Genomic DNA, 17,155 nt, shown 5'->3' with positions numbered 1-17,155 from the left:
CTGCCTTTGTGAGCTTGACAGCTTCCCAAATATGCAGACTTTTCTGATAAGATCTGTGGTGATATTCAAGAATGTGATATTTAAAAAGCATGTAAAATGTACAAAATGTATTAACATTTGGAAGATCTGCATGAATCAGAGCAGCAATATTTTCCAGATGACCTATGCATAGTGCTATAAAAGCATCACATGGATAAAAGATTCATTCAAAGTGCAAGATAAACCATTGGATTTTGATGTAACCAACTATAAAACTTCATTGATATGATTTCAGATTCCACACTGAAGCCAACCTTTAAGAAACGTGGTGAGTTTTATTGTGGTACCCAAGAATATCCACAATTCTCTGAAAAGGCTATTAAAATACTCCTCTCTTTTCCAAACATGTATCTGTGAAAAACTGGATATTTTTTATGCACTTCAACCAAAATGTATTATAACAGATTAACTGCAGACATAAGAACCCAGCTATCTTCTCTCAAACCACATTAAAAGGGTCTATAAAAATGTAAAATAATGCCACCCTTATTAGATATTTGTATTTTGTAATTTCATTATATATATTTAAATATATATTTTAAAATATTTTAAATATGTTATAAATATAACATATAATAAGCAAAACAAAGTCCTTATTTATTACAAATAAAAAATATATATATGTTTATAAAAATATTTCATTTATGTTAACCATAAGATGGGCTTATTATTATAATAATTATTAAATGAATTAATATTTTTTAAGACTATCTCAGTTTTATTTTCTAATAAGGCAAATACTGTTAGCTGTGGCTGACTTAAACAAAAAGTCCTTAGGGTCCCCAGGAAGAGTGTAAAGGGCTCTTGAATCCCACAACTTTGAGAACCTGCTTTTTGTACATTATCATTGTTTATTATCCTGATTCACTTATTTTATCTATACAATAAGTAAAACACAAAAGTGATCAAGAAGAAATGAAGTATGATTGTTAATTCTGTCAAATTAAAAATCACTTCTGCCAGTAACAGGAATCGACCAACAAATCTTGAATGACCTAGTTGCTGAGTGCACCACCAGCCATTGCTGTGAGCTCTGGGGATTTTGTAGTTTAGTAAAATGCCACTGAAACGACAAGAGAGGGAAATTTTCATAGGGAATTGCACGGAAGAGTCTGACTGCCACTGTGATTTCATTTCAGTCCGCTGTGTGTGTCTGGGTGAGAAAACTCAGGCACGACAGGCCCATTCCCAGGAGCTGTGTGCAGTTCTCCTCCTTGCCGCCAGAGAGCACTGGTGAGGGCATGTGTGCGTCAATGTATGTGCGACTTATTTGTGACCTGCTAACTGTGCATATGAGATCGTTTGTGTGCACACTTAAGAATGGCTGACCATATGTGAATGTCCCTCCTCCCCATTTCACCCCTTCTCCAACCCCTCCACCCGAGGTGTTACCAGAAGTGTTTCCAGTCCCAGGCCCTTTGTCATCGCTCTGTGAACCTTCCCCGCACACATTCCTCGTTCACACAAGGTGATCTGGGTTAATTCCAGTGCTGAGGCTTGGAGAGCAACATACACAGGCAGTGTTTTGCAGTACAGTTTCTGTAACCCCAGTGTAGCTGCTTTCAAAATGTTTCTTTCTGCAAGTAAGGTCTCCCTACAGTTTAGATGCTCTCAAGGCTAAGTGGTTCGTTATATTTGGGGAGGCTTAGAACTTCCTTTGAAAATTTTCGGAATTCCTAACATTCACGCACATCATTCTCATTCTGAAAGTCGGACATTTTTTGCATACACACCAATTCCAGGGGGCTCAGAGACCCTCTGAAACCCATTCAAGGACACACATGGAGAGAGGGGACACCTGAACCAGTCACGCGTGCACGACTGTCTCCAAGGATTTCCGGGTATCTTTTTCCAGGGAGAGACTCCCTAAGCGCCTGCTCACGTCTGGGAACAGGAGTGGGGAAGCGTGGGCACCAGAAGGAGTGAAGCGCGGACACCAGAGCAGGAGCAGCCAGTCAACACCAGAGGGCGGCATGGAGCAGGTGGCGAGCGGGCCATTCCGCCTTCCCCAGGAGCAAAAAATAAAGGCATAAAAGAATGAAGCATATTCCTACCATTTCTCTTATATAAGGACTTTGAGGCTCCCAGGGTGCCTTATGGAGGCCAGAGAGCCAATATATTTCGTGGCATGTGACAAAACAACTTTATTCTCACCACATCCCCCCTTCATGGGCAATCACACACACACCCTCCTGTAATTCAGGAGGTTCAGCCTGGGGGAGAAACGCACGCGTGCTTTGCCCTCCCTGTTATCCTTCCCTACCTTGACAAATGTGAATTCTTCATGATCCAGACTAAAATCCATATATCCATATAGAAGACAGCCTTCATCTCTTGCTTTGTTTCCACATGAAGATAGGAAAAACTCCCCATGTGTTTGTAATATGTGCAAAAACAGGAGTTTCAGTGCACTGACAAGGTGTAATGAAGTCTCTCAGATGGAACTCAAAAGCAGATTCCCTGGAGAGGTAACCCCTGAGCTAGGCTTTTTAAGGAAGTACAGGAGCCCATCAGGCAACCAAAAGATTACAGACCTAAGCACAGACTGAGCAATGACAGTGTCATGAGAAAGCATGGGGTGTGGGGAAACTATGGGCAGTTTGCTCTTGCTAGAGTGTGAAGGGCTAGGCCGAGGACTAGCAGAAGGAGATGAAGCTGAAGTGGATGTGGGACAAGTCAGAAAAAACTGGTCAACATGCTGGTGCCAGGGAGCCTGGACTTCATGCATTTAACTGGGGTCCGTTAAGGGGCTGTAAACCAAGGTTAACAGTCAGATGGGAATTTTGGAAAGTTCACACCAACTGCAGAACTAAAAACTGGTTTAGGGAGTGACAGGATTGGAGGTCAAAGGAACAGTTCAGAGGCAATTCCAATGATAATAATAATAATGAAAATATAAGCAATACACAAATACAACAAAAGTATAATCATCATCATTAGGGGGACAGCTGAGGAGGGCCTGCGCTCAGGCAGCCGCAGAAGTCTGGACCAGAGGAGACGGATGCAGCGGGCCATTCCAGGCGATCGTTGGCAGGCACTGCGGGAGGGGTGTGTGTCTGGTGGGGGGCCGAGATGGGATGGATGAGGAGAAGACCCTGGGCTGATTTTCTGGCTCAGTCAGCAGCATGGATGTCCTGCCCTGAACTGAAACTGGGAATGCATCTGAGAAAGAGCTGCTTTGGGATGAAGACGATGATTTCTATTTCAGACAGGAAGAACTGGAGGAACTCAGGAGTCAAGCAGTAGTGTCCGGTTAGCAGGATAGCCTGGTATAGAGCCCAAGGGGGCGCTGGTGGCTGTGATGCCAGGGTTCTTGTTCACGGAGTCGAAGAATGAACTTCGCAAACACTCGAAGTAGGAGAGCAAGTGTGAGGCTTTTATTTAGAGATAAAGGAAGAGGACAGAGCTCCTGGCTCACGCCAGGAGGGGATGAGAGAGTCAGTGGTGGTGTGTTGTCTAGGGGATTTATAAGTAGTTGAGAGACAAAGGGCTAGGGATGCACACCCACTAAATGGTCCCCAAATGTTTATTTTTGAAGAGACACTAAGTTTTGTATCAGTCTTCTGGATTATTTTGCAAAGTTAACACAAGAAATTTACTGCTTTGATTCTCTCCCAGAATAGCAGCTTCTTGGTTTGGGAGCAACTTCTTGGTCTGGGAGCATATCAATCAAGACTGCCTTCCTGCTCCCAAGGTGGGCTGGGTTATTGTCTGTTATGTTGTGGGTAAAATTGTAATATTTCCAGAATATCTTGCCTGGCTTTAATATATCTGCATATCAATAGGAGTTCAAAGATGGAAAGAAGTATGGCTTTAGTGCATTTGTATATATATCCTCAGGGGTGGAGAGAAGTTGATCTCCGTATCAGTGGGTATTTACCTGGGCAATGGAGGGCTTATCTGTACCTGAGAGGGGAGGGAGGGCGCTGGTTTGGCTTCTGCTGGAACAGGAAAGAGAGAAGACCCCAGACTGCCCTTTGTAAGCAATAAACGGGTCTTAAACTTTATTTCTCCCTTTGACTGATTTTGGTTTTTAGAGGTATTTTGTCCCGGGATTTCCTTTACCTGGACTTAAATACATTAAGAAACCTATTTCTTTTTACTTCTTGGGTTTTAAAATGCAATCTTATCTTTAAGATGGAGTCCTTCCTGTGTTTACTATGTTGTTTATAACCTGGCTCACTTGTCGTTATTACTTGCCTAGGTTGCAAATTATTTGATTTAGAGCTGGAAGAAGAAAAGCAGCATCTGGGTAAAGTTAAAGAAAATAAGCTGGGCTTTTTAGCAGGAATCACCTGATTCAATTGACATAATGAAGACATGGGCTATACTGAGGTCTTTTCTTATCTGGAGGATGTTCAAACATTCCAGGCCAAGTTACTCCTGGCTTTTTAGTTTTAATTAATCTCACAGAAGAATGCTTATATTACTTTAGAGAATTAATGGGACTCTGACTTTGCTTAATTGTTTAATACAGAGTTTTGTAGGGGTCTTTTTCCGGAGGCCCTCACCCTACCCTGTCTAAACCCACAGTCCCTGTCTCAGCTGGAAGGCAGGCCAGTTTATCAGAGCAGCTAAAACCATAGGCAGGGATAAGACAGGGGAGGGGGGTGTCGAGATAGAAGAAAGGAGGACAGGAGGGGGGAAGGGAGGCAAAGAAGGCTGCGGGTGAAACCCTGGGGGCAATGGGACTGGGGAAGAAAAAATTTCCTCTGCCCAAGGTTCTTCTAGCTGGTTTAAGAATCAAATTGGCATGAGATAGATTCACAGGAGAAAAAAACAAATTTATTTAGGTACATACAGGGAATCCATAGACATGGATTCCAAAGACACCAGGGGAAATGAGGTCTGCATGTCATCCTGAACAAGGAGAAGGGAGGGGGTCTGAGACCGTAAAGGGAAAGGGAAGCCATTCACAGCAATGGGAAGGAGCCAAGGCTCAACAGACAGAAGCAACGGGACGCAGAGGGCCTTTAACAGCCGGAGCCGCATTCCTCCCTGTCTCCCACCCCCGGGTTATATTCCGATGGGCTTATCTGTGGTGCTGGCCTTCTTCCTGGAGCAGGTCCTCTATCTAAATTCTTGCTATGCGGTTGAGGTGGGGAGGTCACAGTTTCTTTCTGAATCTTTTGGGCCTTGATTGTTTTCAACTCTGAAATAACCTGGATGTCACAATGGCACATTTGGGGGCAGCCTGCCCCGCGGCCCCTGCCGTGGCTCGTCCAGGGGAGGCAGAGGCAGGCGTTCTGAGCAGCAGGGGAAGCAGGGCGAGCAGCCCAAGACCAGCACGTCTCAGCAGTCAAGTGAAGACAGGGCCCCGGGAAGGAGGGCTGATCCACTGCGAGGGCAGCGCACCCCTCCCGCTGCAGCAGGCGGGAGTCTTTGGCGGCCGGGCGGGGGTGGCTGCCGTGCAAACACTGAATGGCTATCATGCCCCAGGCTCCAGGCCGCGGGAAAGAAAGGTGCCCTCAAGAGAGACACAGCCGGAGAGCTTTGCGATTCAGCAGCAGCAGGCGCATCTGAGCACAGGGGCCCCATCCTGGAAACAGGAGGATTAAGGGGAGTTCACAGGCGGAAGGGCGAGGTGCACCCACTGCCTCCCATCCCTGCTCCGGAACGCCGGCAGCCAGGCTCACCGCCCCCAGGCAGGAGACCTGAAAACTCAGATCTAGGGCAACTGACCGTCTCAGGAGAAGGCATTGACATTCCAGAGTCCGGCCCTGGGGCCGCGAGGTCCGGCCAGACCGCCTGGAGTTCGACCCCTAGAAAACCAGCCCCGCCCCATACGCAGAGCTCCCAATCAGCTTCCCAGAGCCTCAAATTCATATACATAAAAGGACATTGAAGGATCACCAGATAGTTGAGGAAAATCTCTAACCTGAAAGAAAACCAGAACAGATTAAAATGCCATCTGGGGAAAACACACATGCAAGGAATGGAACAAAAGTTCAAAAACCTATGATTACTTAGAGAGAGAGAAGTATTTTGTCCATGACGTGGGAACAGGGTGCTGCATAAAAGGGAAAAGGGACATTCAGAAAATAGAAAAGAACTCCTGGAAATTAGAAACATGATTCTAATAATAAGACATCCAACAGAAGGGCTGGGTGATAAACTTGAAGAAATCATCCAAAAAGTACAAAAAAAGATGGGAAATTTATCCGAAAAGATACAAAAAGTATGGGGTCATCCAGGAGGTCCAACATTTTGCTATTTGAAGTTTCAGAAAGAGGAGCAGAGAATTTAGGAGACAGTCATCCAAGAAATTAAAGCCACCCCTCCCAGAACCGCAGGACTGGGCACCGAGCCCCCGGCTCCATCACAAAGACCTCCGGCCTGGGAGACAAAGAGAAGACACGCAGAGCCTCTGGAAATGAAGAGTGGGTCACATATAAAAGACTGAAAAGTTGAATGACTATAGGCCTATCAACAGCAATGCTGGAAACTAGAATACAGTAGAAAAAGGCCTTCAAAATTCCAAGGAAAAATAATTTCCAACCAGAATGCTATACACACCTGGCAAAACTATCAGTTAGGTGTGAAGGTCGAAGAAAGACATTTTCAAATATGCAAAGCTTCGAAATTATCTTGCCTCTTTTCTCAGGAAGCTGCAGGACGTAGTGTTTCCCCAAAATGAAGGAGCAAACCACAGAGAGAGAAAGGCATGGGGCACAGGAAGGGAGAAAAGGAAAGGCGAGCGCCAGGGAGGGGAGGGACATTCTGAGATGGCCTGTGGGTTGATGTGCGAACCCACTGTGCCGTCAGAAAGTGGGGGGCCGATTCCATCACGGACACAGGGACAGCTCAGCAATTAAAAACAAGGTCACACAACTTCAGAGAAAATCAAAAGCTGTATAAAAAGGGAATGTTTATATACTATTTATGGCTTGGATATGAAAAATACATCGTACATAGTCAAAAGTATGTAAATACTTTTAATTTAACTAAAACTTGCAAGAAAGTCAAATTTATTGCGAGGGTGTGGGAGGGGAGATTTGTGAGTAACACTATTACACATAATGTGTAGGAAGTTAGCCATGGCCACAGCGACAGCAGGGCAGGTGACTCAGAGCCCACAGGGCCTGTAGGCAAAGGGGGTGGGAGGAGTCCGGGTGTGGGGTGAGCTACCTTGGGAGCCCGGGTCTGGAGCACAGGCGGAGGTGGGGAAGAAGTGCTCAGAGATTCCTCTCCCACCTGCTCTCCAACGTCCCTGGGGACCTCACTGCACCCATTCAGCCTAAATTGTCAAAACAAGGTCTGACTCTTACTTCCTGCTGAGCCTTTTAACAGGGGAGCCTGGTGGTGGGCAGTGTAGTGGGAAGCTTGCTGACTAACGAACCCGGTGGCCTTGGGCTGGCTACTTGGCGTCTCTGAACTTCAGGCTCATATGTAGACTGGGAACAACGATGCTGCCATCCCAGGAGCGCTGAGGATCAAATGAGGGCATACCTGCGGAGGCTCTGTGAGTCATCAGGAGCTGTGTGAGCCTTTCTATGAAACCAAATGAATTAAGTGTCTCTGTGGAAGGTCCGGGCCTGAGCAGCGACGCCTGGCTGGTGATGTTTCTGGGTGTGTACACTGGGGGGGCCCCACCGCCAGGCAGCTCATCCCCCCATGAGGTTTAGGGGCTGCACACCAGGTGGGACCTCAGCCTGGACGGGGGAGGGTTCTTGACTCTGAACGGATTCTCGAGCAGGTCGGAAGAGTCAAAGAAGGACTCCATGAAAGTCAGCATAGCAGGGAATGGTGGCTGCCTTGCCGGTGGCTGAGGACAGGCAAGGGCGGAGGGAAAGAGAAAGTTTGAACCTTTTCTCAGCACAGGGCAGATTCCTTTGCCATCTCTGAGAGCCAGGGTCACCTGCCATCCATGTCCGCTTGAATCTGCACTGTGTGGGGGCTACCCCATCCCACCCCAGAATTTGGGGAGCTTCGGAGCATGGGATGGAGTGACATTACGTTCTGAGAACTTCCCAAAGAAAGGAGATTTTCAGGCAGCTCCTGCAGCTGCAGTTCCTCTGGGTCAGGCAGGCAACGGGAACCCGCAGGCAGCCCCTCCCTACTTAACAGGAGTAAAATGGAGCTAAGTGAAGGCTTAGAAATAGAATGAAATAGCAAAGAAACAAAGCCGCTTACCCCTGGAAAAGTGCAGGGAGGCAAAACGCAGTTAAGTTGAGCAGTGAGAAAGCTTTGTTTAAAGTTACGCACTTAAAGAGAGAAAAAGTGTGGGCATCCTCAGAGAGGAGGCACACGGAAAGGCTGGGGGTTCCCTCTTTTAGGCATTTTTCCGGAATGTGACAAAGGGCTGGGGGGTGTAGACTTGTCAAGTGGCCTCAAGATGCTTACCTCTAGTGAGAGACACCTTGTCTCCTCTCCTCTATTATCAGTCCTCTAGCTAATTCTGCAAAATCAGCTTAACACAAGAAATGTACTGATCTGGCTCCTCCTCGGGACAGTGGCTTCCCTCTGGGAATGTGTGTCGGTTAAGACTGTTTGCCCTGCTGTAAGGTGGGTTACAGTAGTCTGTTTACCAAAGACCACATTAGGAATCTTAGCTCTTCACTCTCTGGCTTTTTAAATGGAATCTTAGCCATAAGATGGAATCCCTCCTGTTCATACTCTACTGTTTACACCTCAGCTTGTTTGGAAAATGAATCATGATGCTTGTCTCCTGTCTCTGCCCTCCATCAGTTCTGTTCTACAAAGTCACCTGGGGCACTGACTCAGCCACGGAACCACTGCTCCTGCAGAAACACAGGGTAAAGACCCTGCCAACCTCTGGTCACATTTTCACGACCAGTCGACACAGGACCTTGTTTTATGCGTTTCTATTTAAAGTCACCTTATTAATATATATTGTTGATTGACATTGAACTTGTCGCCAACAGCACGGTAACTCAAGCCTGAGTGAAGCTTTTCTAGCACAGGTTTTCTCCATAAGGCACATCAGCCTTCACGTGCTCAGACACCAGACTGCACATCAGTGTCTTGGGGCCGTCGCGGGTGGTAACGTCACCAAGAAAAAGCACAGAAGTGCAAACCAAGTATTACTACGCACACCGCAAAAGAAGATACTGGTTGGCAGTACCAGAGCAGAGGGGCGAAGGCAGGGTGCCACCTCGCATGACCTCCACTGGGAACCTGTGCCGCACGCTCAGGGCCACTGCACACGTCCACACGGAAGTTCCACAAATGCTGATCTGGTGGTCACAAATAGCCGTTAGCCAGGGGGCTGATTTGTAAATACGGAATCCACAAATAAAGACGGTCGACTGTACTGTTATCTTACAGAGCAAGATGCTGAGGCGCATCAGGGTAAACACTGGCACGCAGCTGGGAAGTGGCAGAGCCAGGCTTCAGACCCCACATAGCAGGCTTCCACGCCTGTGATTTTACAACTATCCTCCCCCCAACTCGCCCATTATACAGAGGAGGCTCTGAGGCCCAGAGAGGGTGCTCAATCACCCAGGACCACACAGGAGTTAGGAGTAGTGTAGGGGCTGAGCCCTGGCCCTGGCCCTGTGGGCTGTACCTTTTTTCTAAACAGCACCCCTCCTTTTATGAAGTGCCTGACCCACCTGTGTTGTGCCTTCTACGCCTCCCAGGGACCCTGGGAACAGAGTGGGAAGTGGGGAGCTGGGGTCGTGTCAAGCCGGACGATTCCATCAGGCCGCTGTGTTAAGAGCTCCCCTGGGGCCCGTCCCCGGGACGGGAGTGTGCAGATGGGCCACCAGGGGGCGCCCCTCCCGCCCCCCACGTTGCCCCGCCCCCACGGCGCTCTGGCAGTGCCTCCGCCAGCCCCAGTGGTCCAGAAAAAGGCAAAGCAACAATGGAGTAATTGATGCAAATGCGCCATGAAAGACAAATTGTTCAGACGAAGCACATTCCGCGCTCCTGCCAAATGTCCAGGGTGTGCGGAATTTCAAGGAAAAGCTGGGAGATTTGGGCTGCCCGGCTGGGACCCTGTGCCTCCCTCCCTGGAACGCCGCAGGCTTGGGCCGGGCTCCCAGGCGGTACCTGCGGAGGAGGGCAGGCAGCGGGAGTGGACGCGAAAGGCCGAGACCGGCTAACAGGGCCCTGGGCCCCCGCCCTTCGGACGGCCTTCCGGACCGGAGGCCACTCTCTAGAAACAGCTTCTCCCAGCCCACCGCCCAGCCCCACGCCCAGAGCTGGTACAAACCGTGGTGTTTCCTCTCGCTCCCTAGTGGCCTCCGGTAGCACCTGCCACTTCATGGAACCTCTGTGTCCCCGTCTATAAAGGGCGAGTGATGGGCCATTCCGTTCATACCGCACAGGGCTGTTTTGTGGACCACACGAGAAAAACTGGGAACCTCAGCATGTCTGTTCCTTTCTATTCCAAGAAGGCCACTCTGCAGCCTCCACCAGAAGCTGCGGGGCATCCGATCCTTGCCTCCTCCAGGGTCCAGGAACCCAGAACTGGCTATCCAGCCCCTCCCTGGCTCCCTGCAGACCTTCAGGTGACCCCAGCCCCAGCCCTGGCCCTCAGTGTCAGCTCCCAGCCGCCTCCCCACAGGATCTGAACTTCCGACCATCCCCCAGGGCCGGGGGGGATGGGGCAGGATCTGAGGCTGTGGCCTGCACAAGGGCTCCTTGTCCTTCTGGGCAGGCTGGCACCCCCTGTCCTGTCCCAAGGAGTCTCTCTGGGACTATTGTCTTTCTGTTGAGGCTCGGGGGAGGAGCAGATCAGAGCATAGCCCAGCAGCGCCTGGCCAAGTGGCAGGCTCACGCCCCAGCCTGCCTCCTGGAGTGGGTGACCGAGTGACCGTAGGCTTTGATACCTCCCTCCCACCCCATGCTGGCCCCGACACCTGCAGGGATCCGTTTTGCAGCCTGCTTGGTGGGCAAGCACCATTGCTGATCACAACACCTCTGCCCCCTGCTCCTTTCCCCTTCCCTAAAAGCCACAATTCCCATTCTCTGTCACAGCCTCCATCCCATTCCTGTTCCTTTGCTGTATTTATTATTTATCATCCATACAACGCACCTGGTGAAATACAGGCCCTCATGTCATATTCAGGAAAATGCTATGATTGCCCAGCCACCACCCTAAGTCACCCAGGGCAGTGATTTAAAATTCCCAAACCTTCACTCTGGGCCTCATAATCCAATTTATGTTCCCCAGCACCCCCCCCCCCCCACCTGCGGCCCTGCTTCTCCCTGCGCCCTTCAGCATCTCGCTCTGCCCCGGCTCTGGTTCTCGGCCCCACACACCTGGGCTCGGACCCCATCTCCAACGAACAGCACACAGTCCCCATGCGATTCTGAGCAATTGCTAAATGTCTCTGGATTCTCAAGTTCTTTATCCACAAAGTGAGAAGGGATTACCTCTGCTCCAAGCGGTGGGGAAACTCAAATAAGTTAGTAGTTAGGGAAGCCCCACGAAACTTTATCACCAGGCCACACAGCAGAAGGTTATTACGATGGTCAGTATGCTAATGGAGTGTGTCTGCTCCCAGCTTCTTGAAGACTGATCATAATCGTCCCTGAGGTGTGTAATGTCCTGACTTTATGAAGCATTTTCACACCCTTCAAACCTCCATAACTTTCCCAAATGAATGCAGTGTCGGAGGCAGCAGGGAAGGAGGATCGATTCTGCACAGCTGGAAACATTCAGCATCATTCGAACCATTTATACAGAAATTATTATCTCCTAAGATAAACAAGGCTCTAGTCTCTAGACACACAGTCTGGGAAGGAGAGAGCTAAGTAAACACATTTCAGCAGCCCCACCCTAGGGCCAGCACAGTGTTTCTGGCTGGTCGGTGGTTCATCCCAGAGCCTGGTGTAGATGGTTCTGCATATAGGCCGTTTGGATGCTGACGATGATCAGCCCTTCCTGCCAGGGTCCTCACCAGCCACACCAGGGTTAACCAGCCCCTGGCTCTTCCTGGATTTTGGCAGGATGGGCAGTCTTAAGTCCCTCAGTAAACAGTCCTGGGGCCATTTGCCAACACTGCACCCAGGAGCAGAAGCTCAGGCTCAGGGAGTGGTCAGCAGGCCAGCAAGGAGTTAAGTCCACAGGATGTGCCCGGGCCCCAGCTGTCCTGGGCGGGCCGGGATGTACAGCCTCGCCCACTGTGGGGCTTGTGCCAGAGAAGATGCTGCTCTCAGGAGAGAAAGAGCCCTTGCTCTGAAGCCAGACTTCCCGGTCCCGTGGCCAGGGCCTCCCACACAGGCGCTGGTGGGGGTGAGGGCCAGGAAAGAGGAGCTCAGGGACCCAGGGCAGGAGGGGCTGGACTCCAGCTACAAGGATGGCAAAGGCAGAGCTGGTCCTGTCTGTCCCGGGCCCTCCTCGTTTGGGGACAGCAGTCAGGGACAAGGGAGTTGGTCTGCGAGTTCAGACTCCGGGCTTCCATTTCCAGACGAGAATATGATGTTGGGCTGCTCTGTGCCTCAGTGTTTCCCGTTCTGGACACACTCTCTGGGGTAGACTTATAATGGCCCCCCAAAATGTCCACATTCCAGTCCCTGGAACCCATGAATGTTACTTTACATGGCAGAGACTTTGCAAATGGGATTATGTTAAGGACCTTGAAATGGGCAAATTATCCTGGATCTTCCAGGTGGGCTGTGAATGCCATCACAAGTGTCTTTATACAAGGGAGGCACGTGGAGATTATGACAGAGGAGAAGCCAGTGTACACACAGAAGCACAGATGATGTGGCCACAAGCCCAAGGACACCTGGAGCCACTGGAAGAGGCAAGGGACCGATTCTTACCTGGAGCCTCCACGTGGAGCACAGCGCTGCCAACACCTTGATTTCAGCCCAGATCAGCCCGATACTGATTTTGGACCTCTGGCCCCCAGAACTGCGAAAGAATAAATGTCTGGTGCTTTAAGCCACCAAATGTGCAGTAAATTGTTATAGTAGCCACAGGAAACTATTGGCTGCCCACCCTTTGCCTGATGGAATGAAGAGAGCATGTGCCTGGCCCTGGCCCTTGCAAAGTGGCTCTCTTTCTCTGTTGTGTTGGACAGTTTCTTTTTCAGAGTTCATCTTCCCTGCCATTGGAATAGCTCGTTTAATGGACGAGGACATCATTCTAGCGTGGAAATATCCCAGGATGTCCTGAGGTAGGCAGGTAGGATGTCCTGTGCTAAGCAGGCCAACTGGAGAAGGTACGTCGTCCAAGTGGGAGATGGTATGGCCCCCCTCTTCTGCAGTGCCAGCTCCCGGCTTTGGGTGGCTCATGCGGCCTCCAAGACCACTAGGCTGAGCCCTGCGCATCTTCTCTGCGTTCACTTGGCCCCTGCCACAGCCCAGGGCACTCTGGCATCTTCCACTAGTCAGGCCTCTCAGGGGGACCTGACCCACTTTCTGAAAAGGCAAAATGTCAGATCTTGGGAGAGGTCAGGAGGAGAGAGAGAAATCCTAGAATCTCTGTCCTGTAGCAAACACAGTGTGGCAGGCAGAGGGCCAGGCACTAGAGAGAAAAGATCAAGAGAATGTGGTCCCTACCTAGAGACAGAGACAAACTAGCAAACCAAAGGCAGAGGACGGGCACCGGGCCCACTGGGGGTAGGAGGAGAGCCACGGAAGAAGGCATCCTTGTTAGTTATCAACTGCGATGTAGCAGATGCTCACAAACCGCATGGTGTAAGACAACACATGTTTATTGGTTTTTTATGGGGCAGGCGTCCAGGCATGCCTAGCTGGACCTCTGCTTCAGGGGCTCACCAGGCAGCAATCAGGTGCAGCAGGAGTGGGGTCCCCTGACGGCCTGACTGGGAAAGGACCTGCTCCCAAACTCACACGGTTGTTGGTGGGATTCAGTTCCCCGTGGGCTCTTAGCCGGAGTCCACCTCAGTCCTGACCATGAGGGCCTTTCTAACACAGCAGTTTGCTCATCAAAATGAGCAAAGGAGAGAGTCAGAAAGGGCAAGATGGAAATCACAGACTTATGTGCCTGATCACAGAAGGTACATCCTCTCCTGTTCTGTGATTAGAAGCAAGTCACTAGGCTAATTCACTCCAAGGGAAAGGATTTATACAAGTGTATCAAGAGACAGAGGTCCCTGGGAGAATATTAGGGTCTGCCTGCCACCAGGACCCCCACGTTGAGTCTCAAAGGAACAGTAGGGACTAGGTCGAGTCAGGGACAGAGGCTGGAGAAAAGCATCGAGTTCTGTTGTGAAGAGCAGAGCAGAGAGGCTGCCTCACAGAGAGCCGACCTAAGGGAACCAATGTACTCTGTGGTTTGCATTTTCCAACACACTCCCTTATGTTGCCTTCTTGACTTTATTTATGTACATAGTATTCCTGGAGGAAAGAATTATTGTTCCTTTATGAAAACTGAGATCCAGACGGTAAAGTGTGGCCAGAGGCCAAGTGTGCATGTGGGCCCCCTTCCCCAGGGAGTGTTTCAGTGAGTGTGGGATCCAGTGAAGACAGACAAGCCGCAGCCTGAGGAAGACACAGGTAGTGGAGGAATGTGACGGCTGCTGCTGCCAGATGGCACTCCTCAGGGCCTGGCATCTGAGGCCAAGTGGGCATATATGAGCTTGCAAGGTGTGTTTGTCTCTGTGTAACACTATTCAGCAGGCTCTGCTCAGTAAATCTCTGCCAGGCCCCTGAGCCCCAAACCCCAGGGCCAGGACTGCAGCCATGAGTTTTCCACACCCTGAGTCCCTGATGCCTGTCGGAGGCTAGAGAGCATCGTTCCCTTGGGCTGGCAGCTTCAGAATCACCATGGGAGACTATTAAACATATTGATTCCTGGGCCCCTGCCCCAGAGGTTCCGATTTAGTGGGTTGCAGGGTAGGGCCAGGGTTCTGTGCTGTTAACAAGCACCCAGGAGATTCTGGCCATCCACTGGATTTGGAATCCACTGGCTTACTTCAGCTCCATCCTTTTACATGTGAGGAAAGCTAGGCCCAGCAAGGAGGAACTTACCCAAGGTCACAGGGCTGAGAGATGGCCCCGCCTGAATGAGGACCCTGAGGTGCTGCCTCTGTGGCCCAGCTGCCAACACTTCTGCTGAGCGCCACCATTGTCCTCCCCACACACCCACCCAACTGCTCCAGGCTCTACTTATCTGAAGTGTGCCAGGAGCTCTCAGGAGCCCAGCCCATGTCCTCTCCTCATCCACACACTTGCCTGAGGAGGCCATAAGCCCCCAACACAGTACAGACACACACACACATTCGTTCTTCCCACAGTCTTTACTGAGCACCTACTATGTGCCAGTCTCCCTGATGATCCAGGATTGAGCACGATAAGGAAACACAGGCCCCGCCCCCTGTACCTTCCACACCTTCCGGCTGAGGACAGTGAATCAGAAAGCTGCTTCAAGTCAGTTCCAGCAGCTGGGCTCTTCCCAGGCCCAGGAGCAGCTGAGCAAAGGAACAGGTGGCTGGCTGCTGAAGTGGGGTGTACCTCTCAGCAGGCTGCAGGTTGGCTTTGGATCTGGGAACTCAGAAGCACTGGGCAGAGCAAGGTGGACCCAGGGCCTCCCAGGCACTGCTGGCCTTATCAGTACCTTTTCTGTTGAAGGAATCTCAACCCACAGGGGGTGCTGGCCACAGAGGGGTCTTGGAAGCCAGCTGACGGGAGTCCCCAGGCACCCAGAAGAAGCCAAAGAGAAAGAGCAGAGAGACTATCCCCTCCCTAAACTCCCAAATGGCCCAGCTGTGTCCATGCCCTAGCCTGTAGCAACAGGCCTGAGTGGGAACATTTGTCTTCATTGCAGACGGTATTTGATCAGGGACCCTGCCTCAGCCATGCGGAGGGTGGTTTACTTCTCCAGGCCATAGATTTATCATCTTTAATCTATCAGAAAAAATTCTTAGCCCTTCCAACCTCACAGACTGCTGGGATGATATGAGGTCACATCTGAAGATTTAGTAGTCAGAGTCCCAGAGAGAAACCCGGGGTGATGACAGAGATTACAGGGTGAGAAGGTGAGGGTGGGGGAGGGGTTTCCCAAAGACCTCACCAGGAGGGGCCTAGGCTTCCTCCTACTGGAGGAATAGGCCAGGCTGGCTGGGCCTGTCCGGGGGACCACCCAGCCGTAGGTGTTTCGGAAGTGGGGCAAGCAGCCTGAAGTCTCCCTGTGCATAAATAGCTGACGCTCCAAGCTGCAGCCCTGACCACCCCAGCCAAGTAGAACTAATCGATGCTGTCGGCACTTTAGAGTTGCTCTCTGGGTGCAGCTTTTCTCCCTGTGTTGTCTCAGTAAGCACGGAGGCCCCCCTCCCTCACAACAGGGAGCCAGCCAAGGGCTCCCCGAGAATGGCCTGGGCCAGACTCCCACGTTCTGCTCCTGGCTTGGTGAGCAACATGCTCTGTGAACTCAGACAAGCTGTGTAACGTGCCCTCTCCCTCGCAGCAGGACAGGGCATGTGTGTCAGGGCCTAGAGCCCCCTGTGCAGCCCCGGGTCAGTGACCATGCAGCGTGATCGATGACAGTGGTCTCTCAACGGAGCCTCGCCTGCTCTCTCCGTTCTCACTTCTAAGCAGGAGGCCCAGGGACGTACTGAGAGGAGCAGGGGTGTCTTGCCAGTGGGTTTCAGCCCCAGGCAAGTTCACTATGGAATCAATGAGACCACAAAATAACAATGGAACGTTCTTGGGGTGAAAGGGTCCATACCTACCTTTATTCCCATGGTGGCAGGTCAATCAACAAACTCCCATCCACTCTGTGCAGCAGGCCAGTCTCTGCCTCTGGGCCTCTCTGTCCCCATAGCCCTCTCAGTCCCTGTCCTCGGCGCTGCCACCACACCAGTCTCTGCTCTCCTGCAGCCTTGCAGCCGTGCCACCGTGTCACCCAGAGCACTGGGCGGAGCTCTTTATATAGAGTCAATAGCAGCGCATTGCCCACACGTGTGTAGTGAGCATGCTGACCAGGGCCAGGTGAGAATCCTGGCCACAGGAACCTTCACTTTATCCACAGTGGGGCAAGTTGGGGGGCCCGAATCTGATCTGTGCCGCGGCTTTACTTCTCTGAGCATCATCTGTAAGAGGCAAACATGCTTATCTTGGAGCAACGTAAATCTAGCACGTTGAGATGCACTCCACGAGGCTAGGTGCCAGCATTAGGTTAAGGCTGGATGTTGCTAATTTAAACCATTAATTACATGCAGCTTTCTAATAGGAT

This window comes from Manis javanica, chromosome 11 (genome assembly GCF_040802235.1).
Source record: "Manis javanica isolate MJ-LG chromosome 11, MJ_LKY, whole genome shotgun sequence".
NCBI lineage: Eukaryota > Metazoa > Chordata > Mammalia > Pholidota > Manidae > Manis > Manis javanica.
The sequence above is the reverse complement of the archived record's forward strand: the minus strand, read 5'-3'. Positions refer to the sequence as shown.